Raw genomic sequence first — 9,602 nt, 5'->3', positions numbered from 1 at the left:
CCCGATTTCAGTAAAGGAAAGTAAGATTCCTGCATTCAAAATAACGACTTATCCTTTTAGTTGAATTGGCGCTATGGTCGGTGCAAAATGAAAATTCATCCATTGACGAAGGTAATACATTTTCTTTTATTATAATAAAATTCAACTCTTTTTCTACAAGATGTTAATTATTATTATCAAAGATGATTATATTTACATTGATACTTTTAAAGAATGCAACTTTCATCGATATATTTTACGAAAGAAAGAGCAGATTTTTCCGTGGAGACAAAAACTAATAGATATCGTTTTCAGTTTGTTTTAAGACGCATAAATGGGCTCCTTCTGTCTTCCCTGCCACCCTTTGTGCATTTAAATGAAGATATCTTTATCGAAAACAGGTAGGAATTTAACACGAGATCATTCCCCCTCTCTACTGGTTGTTGGTAGAGCAGAAGCAAATGCATTCAGTAGTGGCCGAAACAGGTTTTTTCAGGACCTGGCTAGGAACAGAATGGACAGGTCGACAGGTAAAGATGCAGGATCCTGTCTCGCGCGCCATCATGCATTCACAGGTATCGTGTCTCGCATAATAATGTAATGTAATTCCAATATACACTGTCTGCGTTTTGTATCTACCATGATCGACACGTAGAAATTATCTATCAGTAACATCTCTTGCATAGAGTATTATCTATCAATCAGGAATATCTCTTGCATACACTTAAGTCAAGTATCAAAAAATAGATAGTTCATGATTTTTTTTATTATTTATTACATATCCCACGTTAAGAGTACGCGTTACAATTGCTTGAAAAGGCTTCTTGTGCTTGGCTGACGTAACAAAACGATCATCGATACTTCATTGGTCTGAAAGTTTTGGGATAATCGACGCCTTGTTCACGAGATCGCGTTCACGATCACTGACAACGTGATCGATGAATTCTGAGAATGAAAGAAGCAATGAAATTAATCACGTATGTTCACTCGCATCGTGTTCTCAATTAATTTGCAACAATTGACACATAACCTCTCGGCGCGATGCATCTTCCTCGATTAAAATCGAATCGTGTGACGATTGTCAGATTAATGATTAAAATAACCGTTTTATCTTTTCTATATTCCAGGATATATTCCACAGACGAATTAATTTTGTTTTCTCTTTTTTGTTTCAAAGTTCGATCATTGGCTCAAGTTTGCACGTATTGCCGTAACCACTGTCTCGTTGTCTTCCTACGCGGGAAAGGAACCAACTTTTCATTCGTCGTGTATCGCAGCTGTTCACCAATCGCAACAACGTGGGCGAAGGCGACCTCACACTCAACGAAAACTTTATATTTTCGAAAGGTGAACAAAAATCACAGATTTCTAGCCTTCGAGCCACCCACGAGACGGCAAAACCCACGTTTTTCCAAGCACCTGCGCAGCTATACATTATTGGTTAATACTGGTTGATCGATCAGTCGATATCGCCTCTGACGTAACAGTACGTGTTTGAATCCCGTCTTTCCATTAGCCTGTCTCTTAATAACCAATCTCTCGTTCATAAATACTATAATAATAAATTATTAGAATTTAAGATTCATAATTTTTTGACGATAGAAAATCATAGTTGATTCGAAACCTATTAAAAAGATAATAATTAAAAGATCTAGGATTAGTAATCAGACAACAATGCTAGATATAATTAAAATACAAAAATATAGTTTCGTATTATTTATAATAAATATTCAAACGCGCGATTACACATTGCGTGTGTGCCGCGAGCGGAAGTACAGAAACTGACACCAGATCACGATCCATTTCTGTCGAACCGCGGTACAATATGACATCAGGGTTCTCATGTACTGCCACGTTGCTGCGACAATAAACACGCGGTTTACGGCCGCAAGATCGCACATGTGTTCACGTGTACACGCGCTTACGCATTTACGCACGCGTAAAGAGAGGTTGGTTGTGTCGTGAGCGAACACAGGAAACGTGCAGCCCTGTGCTACCCGCATGGCTCGGAATGCACGAGAATAGAATCGCGTCCGATCGTATGCGTGTACGCCCCTACACGCGCGTGTCTGTCTTGGTGCACAATAGAAACGACACCCACCACTGCTCGTGCACTCAGGACAGAATTTATGTTTGTAGAGTGGTGGATGGATGTAGTATCAGTGGACGCTTGTATATTATAATGCCCGGTTAACTACATCCTCTATACCGATGCCGATCGTGCGTGTACGCGCGTGTGTACACGGTAATAGTGTGTACGATACACCTGTGTGCAAGCTGTGCACAATGCTCGCGCTTAGAGATGTACAAGTTGTTTCTCGATTCCAGTTGTACGGTGACTAGGCAGAAAAGACGATTTCTTCGCGGAAAAAGATGAAAGACCGATATACGGCATCGGGATGGTTTAATTAAACCGCGATATAATTAGATCCTTTCTGTTTACCGATTTATTGTATACATATGCTGATTTATCGCGGCACAAAGGGGATTTTAGCTTTCTAAAAAAGGAAAGCGCGCGACCGTGTGATTTTTGTCGACAATTAGGAAAGTAAGATTTCGTTCAAATTTCCTCGAGTTCGACTTTCTTCCTTTTTCTTTATCCGTGCCGACAATGCGTTTCCTCGTTCGCGTTTATGCGAGCTTACACCGTTCCTTTTTGTGCCATCGAATCGAATTCCTACACCTTTTAGTATCGATGCGACGCCCCAAGCAACGGAAGTCTTGCCGGTTCCCTCGTTTAACATATGGGCAAGTGAGTTGCACGTGTTTCATCGTGTATGTCTCGTTTCGTAGCGACGTGTGAGTGGATTGTGTCGCATGCGAGACTGCTTCGTACGGTATTACGCTGCTTCTTGGTTGCTACCTTGTCAGGAATTCAGACGGACGCCAGACCGATGTGATTGAGATGTCGTCCTTAAGTTTCCTTCGATCGCGATCGCGATCGATCTTGCTCGTGTTCTAACTGCAACTAGAAATTTATCGACACAATGTTGAGAGTAATTATTCGTACGTGTAATTATTAAGGATCTTCCCCATAGAACTAGTGAACGAGTGGAATGTTTACGATAATTAACGTCAGCACGAACGTAAGATTCTTTTTTCACGCGGTATACGAAACTCATCGAAAGTGGCACGAGACTTTACGAGTTTCATTAGCAATGCAAATTATGGCTCGTTGTTTCTTCGCGTGAAACTGTTTCGATAGATAAAGAATATTTACCTAACAACATCGAAATTCACGGTAATTTAATTAAAATCGAAGATCTTAACTCTTTAGAAGCAATAACCCATTCTTGCTCATGTATTGACAATTAAAATTAATTTTTTTTTTTTTTACGCATAATTATAAGAAATTAGTCGATCAATCGATTTTAGTAGAAGATGTTTGAGTCATAAAAGGTACTTAGCTCCGTGTCAGGTTACTTTCTATCGCCATAAACGCATCTTTATCCTCGAATGCTGTGAGTTTACCGAGAAAATAATCGCGGCACATTCGCGGTTCCCATCCATCTTCTGGGGAAACAATAGGTCGTCTTAAAGAAGGAGAGACGAAGAAAGACGGAGAAGGCAATCGCTTTCCTTTCTCAGAGTTAAAGAACGACGTCCGTAGGCTTTCGCGATCTTGAAAGCAAGAGGAGGTCTATGAATTTTAAAACGTTTAATCGATAAGTAACTAATTATACTTTATGGAATATCCGGTTAAGCGTTCCTCGAACGATAAGGAAAGAAAAAGTGAAAGTGAAACAATAAAGGAAATCTCGGAAACGGGCCGAAAGAAATGGCGAAGCTTGCGTGATCTCGAAAGCAAGAGGATAAGAGAACCACACCGCTGAAAAATGGAACTAGAAACTAATGGAAACAAGACGAATTCGTTTGTCCATAACCGTGGAAGTTGCGAATATGTGTAACGAACGGTTAATTTGCCTGCGTCACGCGATTCAGGAAGGCCGTTATACGCGAAGGACGCTTCCCACGTTATTTCGCGTCAGATGCTACGCTACTCGTCCAGGGACACGTTCAAAATAATTTTTCGAGTACCGTTGAAACGACCAATTTAATTCAGCGACGTCCTTAATTATCCACGAGGGAAGTTCCAATTAATATTTTAACCATTGAATCTAAAAGAAGAGTTGCAATTGCACGATGAACGAATTTCTTGCACTGTGATGGATGGATTGCGTTCGTTCGCCTTTTTAGGATCTTGTAACGAGGATACGATTACGCTTTCTGCCTTTGAGATGAATAATTGGTATCTGTGCGAATGGAAAGTGTACGGTTGCTATGAGAATACGAACGAAGCCTTTCTGGATCAATTGAGTTTGAAAGGAGGATGCAAGACTCTCGTTGCAGGAAATTTGATTATTATTAATTAACGAAGGAGCACGGTTGAGAAAAAAATTAAAAAAGTTAAACATTTGGGACCAGAATTCGACGAGATCACGTCTCGGTTCGCACGAGATCACACGAGATGGTCACGCGCTACCAGTTCCAAGGTATGGATGTCGAAAGGTGGTATGTTCGGGTTTCGGGTTCCCAGATTCTCCGTCTTATATTAGGTCGTCTCATAAATTAATCAGTGATAATTAATCGTAATTATAATATAATATTTATTCTACAATTTCCCCTAGCGAACTCCTTAGTTTCTGCGGAGAAAATAAATTTGTTACGTAGCGAGAGCTGTGTGGATGATTTCATTATGGCAAGGAGAGCCGAGGGAAAAATGGCGAATTTGTGCCGGAAATATGAAATTCTTAAGCAACGAAAGTATCGTATGAACGGTCGCATACTGCACGGCGCCGGAAATGCGTAACACCGCGTGGTGAAAACTCGATCGCACCTTCATCATATCCTGAAATTAGTTAGCTGGTTAAAATTCTCAGAGCTCAGGAACAAGTTTCACCGCGATTAAAATTCTAACGATTTATGTCACTTGTTTCTTAATTCCATAAAACTATTTTCCCACGCATACGATATTTAAAAATTTCCAATTGAAAGTTATTTCGCTACTTGATCACAGAGCTTATACGATTTAAGTAAATTACCCACATTATATTATCATTCGTAAAAAAAATATTCCAAGTTTTATTATAACCTGATACTATATTTTTTTACTACAAACCTTATATTATAAGAAACTTTCGTGCTAATGGATCGTAATTGATTCGAGTTCGATTCGTTTCACGTGAGTTTCAAGTTGCACGCGATCTCTCTGATCGTGAATCACAGGAAGACATCGTTGCAACTTGACCTCGAGCCAATCACCCGTTTCTCCAACTCATACCGCGGAAGTTCGATTTTCAGAAAAGAATTATCTTTTACCGATACTTATTGCCGGAAATCCCTCGATGCCCTTATCGTACATTCTACAGAATTGTGCCTCATATGCTCGATAAAATATCGTTCTTCGAGAAATCTGCGTCACGTACGCTTCACCAATGAATAAATAAATGCTAGAAAACATTATTAAAACGATATGATTCACATATATAATTATTCGCTTTTCCATCTTCCGTCTAAATGATAGATGGTGCAGATTCACGGTCTTTCCATGCAAGAACCGTGGATCTGCACCGTATTTACTCATCGTCACTTTATCGTATACAATTATCGTTGGATTGCACGAGCCACGCTTTGATCAAAGATCAACAAATGAACCGTGATTTATTGACCATTGCCGTACTATTAGTATATCTGAGATACCGTCGAATCTTAGTAGTAGCCAATGCCAAGAATACGTGACAAAACGCGCGACTCGATAAATATTCACGTGCATTTTCATGCGAGTAACGAGTACCATTGTCCAACTATGGCTTTACAAAATTCTCTTGGGGGAACAATAACTAAATATAATAATAATAATAATAATAATAATAATAATAATAATAATAATTCCTGTTTCGTATATATATATATAATTTCACGACTTAGCTTTTTCGTAAACGTCGTGGTGCACGAAGTAACGGCATCTGGGTATCGACGTTAATTAATCGCATCTTGCATATGTCCGAATGCAGTCTTGTGTGGTAACTTCCGACATTCCTGCTGATTTGAAAAGAATAAAATTCATAGCCGGTGCGTGTACGCAACTATACGCGAGGAGAGACCACGTGTACGTGTGAGAAGTAACGTGCACGATAGTTGACGCAGCAAGATCCTGTGTATGCGAAACGTTGTGCAAGGAAGGCAGTTGCGTGCGTAATAAAACACTTGGGTGGTGGAATTTAGACAATTTTCAGTAATTGACATTGTTCCTTGCGACCATTCCTCGATTTTTAGTTCACGGATAACGGTATTAAATTGTGGCTTGTTACCGGTATAGCATCGCGTAGTGGAATAGCGTGAAATAACAAGAATCGGAAGGGAACTTTAAATTAAAGATCGTCAAACGTATCGTCGAAATAATTAAAAATTACTTAAAGGATATAAACAGAGTTAATTATATGCAAGATACATTTATAAAATAGGAATAAAAGAAAGAAAGCAGGCGTGTGCCACAATCGAGTATCAAACACCACACCCTTGGTAGGGCCGCACCCTTGGCAAGGCGCGGTCTATTGCACCTTTCCACCCTTGCAAACACACGCAAACACACGGCGAATCATCACTCCACCGTTTCCACGTAATGAAGCCACTTTAGCATGATTATACGTGAAAGCATCCTGATGAAAGAGGAAATGAACGTCACACGGAAATAATGGACGTCTTTCGAGGAACAGCTCGTATATCTTTCGTGACAGAATCTAATAATTCTAGCGACGACGCGAATCTCCCCGTCTCTCCTACGATTTCGATCTCGATTGTAATTATCAATCTGAACGTGACACAGTTAGAAATCAGAAGCGGTTTGACGCACGATTCGTTTCGAACTCGGAGGGAATATCACTTTCCGTCTCATTAGAGATCGCGATCTTGTCAGCCATTTTCACCTTCTTCCGGAAACGAGCCCCCACTTCCGGGTGTACACGCGATTTCGCGACGAACAATGCCCGTTCGATTCTATTCCACGGCGTATGCCCCTGTATTTCCGGCAATACTTAAATCGCTTCCACTTCCGGCGGAACTTAACCTATCTAACCGTGACGACGAAAATAAAAATCGACGAAAAATGAAGCTTTGAGCGAACTACATTTCTCTTGTGTACGCAGTTTGTATAATCGCTAATAATTTATTTTGAGTCTCGCCTCAAATTTTGTCGATCTTTCGAAAATTGTTAAAAAATTAAAAATTACTTACCGATATTTAATATTTCATTAACATTAGGATACGAGTTTCTCTTTCTTCGATATTGCAATTTTAAATAGGATTATGAGATGATCCGGGCTTTGTAAAATTTGTTTTATTACCAAGCTGCTTGCTGTTATGCAAGAGAATTTATTGGCATTGGCAAAGTGGCTTGTATCGTGGCTGAGCAATGTTACTTCCATCCGTACGAGTACAGCCATTAATTACAACTTCGCGTGAACTTTGAACTTTTCACGGACGTTTTTCGTTTCAGAAGTTCCATCCAACTTCTTCTGAATCTTATATTCTACATATTCTACGATCACCGGTTGAAGGTGTAGAGCATAACGAACGAGACTCGCATGGATCCGCGAACGACAGAATGATATACGTCCCGATTCTCCGGTTACGATAGATCCGCGGTTGAAAGACGATTTATTCCCTCGCGGCGTCTATTGTCAGTGGATGTTTGTCAGTGGGCGACCAGAATTGTTTACCCTATGACATACCCGCCGGCCTCTTAGTCATAACTTACTCGTCATACGATATTCAACGAGGCTACAGCGGCGTAAACGTGACGTACGTTTAAGATAAAAAGTATTTTAACAATGGAACATGAGCGTATGCCTCGGTCGTAGAATTATCAATCGTATTTGTCGAACGTGAGATGCGCCTCGAATTTCTTCCTATATACGCAATATATAACAGGAAGTCGAAGATTAAATCCTCGTCCCATCGTTTTGATACGACTTATTATCTATTATATATTAGAGAAGGGAGAGAAGAATAAACGAAGAGGGAATAAAAAAAATTGCTTTTACTGATGCGCTTGAAGGATAATTTTACTTCCCGATCCGTCTGGGGTTTCTCTTTATCGCATGCAACGTCGCCCCTCCGTGTCAACCTCGTTCGAAGGAAGTTGACGAACCGTGTAATGTAAGTAAGTAAGTCGATCATCAGAAGTAGGTGTTGCTGCGTAACCACTCCCGAATTACCGATCCCCCGCACTCGAAACCAATTAATCCATTATATAACGCGTATATAGAAAGAATAATTACTTTCGTCGTTAATTAAACGCGCGTCACGTAACTTTCGAGTTCTCTTCGAGATTACTTGCAAATATTCTGAATAATTTCGATGTTACAATGACTGTACGTTTCCCTTTGTTATAAATTCAAATGCTTTCGCTTGGCCCGATTCGCCCAAGGAGGTGTTAGATATTTTTTTGACATCTGACACGTTTTCGAGAAAGAAGCGGAAATTGGTTATTATCGAGCGAGATTTAACACCTGGAGTATGACTGGTCTAGTTTCGCCTGCCCCCGATGACTTTTCCTTTTCCCGGCTATAAATTGAGAATAGTTTTGAGAACAAGAAAAGTTGATCGATTTTTGCTTTCTGAATTATTACGATAACCAATTTTCCTCATGGGATATTCTCATACTCGAAAATCGGCTCCGATAGGCGTTCTAATTCATTCTTACGGATGCTTCAACGCGAGATCAATCAAATCCCAATTGAAAATGTAATTTTTATCGTTTTTAGCGATATCTGACACATTTAATGAAGTGGGTCTGAAAGAAACGACAGGCTTAAACGGTTTCGAGTCGCCTCAACGATGAAAGCAACACTCATGGGAATGAAGAACTCATCGAAGAACTATCTCGTGGACTAGATGCCGTCGGCGAATCTTGTTACAGCGAATGCCGCGGGATATGCAATCGAGAGATATGCTTCTCTCGATCCACTTAAAATTTTTTGGACTCCGTTACTCTGGTTTTCTTGCGCTACTTGCATCTAAAGGATGCTCGCATTACAGCACATTCGTATCGCGCATAGGGCACACTTACTTCTAAGAATTTCCACTCGCTAAAGTAGATCGTCGTAATAAGAAACCAGTAACTTCGACTGTGACACATATTTTATCTCGTAAATATATTTATTTAATGATTTTATTCGTGTTTGCGTGTTCAGCGCAAAATTTCTCTACCGTTTTGTTTGTTCGCTCTATCTCTGGTAGAGTGTTTATTCGAATTATCGTTACAATTAGACTATTTTTGACAGGATAATTGTCTCGTTCGTGTCACTTGGAAAAAAGCAATCGCGTTAAGTAATTTATAAAAACCTATCCAATTTTCAACGAGTGGACAAATTATCGATCGACGTAATTAGCAATCGGTCTTATTTAATCTATCTAATCTTGAATTATCTCGAGGACCATGTTTAACAATATCTTTGAACAAACAACACAGTGTTTAACAATATCTTTGAACAAACAGCGCAGTGTTATCGAATTTAGTGTACAGTTACAGACGAAAACAACACCCATGGGAAACGAGAGGAACTGGACGATGGCCATGGGGAAAGAGACCACTCGATGTTGGGGTCCCTCTGAATGCATGC

The 9,602-nt window shown here is 39.9% G+C and overlaps 1 long non-coding RNA gene across 1 annotated transcript; it reads left to right on the top strand.

Moving 5' to 3' along the window:
* The first annotated feature begins 60 nt into the window (after window positions 1–60).
* On the top strand, window positions 61–1,219 carry LOC122716152. The gene is made up of 4 exons (XR_006346967.1): window positions 61–111; window positions 295–380; window positions 466–554; window positions 1,157–1,219. It is a non-coding gene; the product is annotated as an uncharacterized LOC122716152 (long non-coding RNA).
* The last annotated feature ends 8,383 nt before the right edge of the window (window positions 1,220–9,602 follow it).

Source organism: Apis laboriosa, unplaced genomic scaffold, assembly GCF_014066325.1.
Source record: "Apis laboriosa isolate Shangri-la unplaced genomic scaffold, ASM1406632v1 scaffold42_cov153, whole genome shotgun sequence".
Lineage (NCBI taxonomy): Eukaryota > Metazoa > Arthropoda > Insecta > Hymenoptera > Apidae > Apis > Apis laboriosa.
The sequence above is the reverse complement of the archived record's forward strand: the minus strand, read 5'-3'. Positions and strand labels throughout refer to the sequence as shown.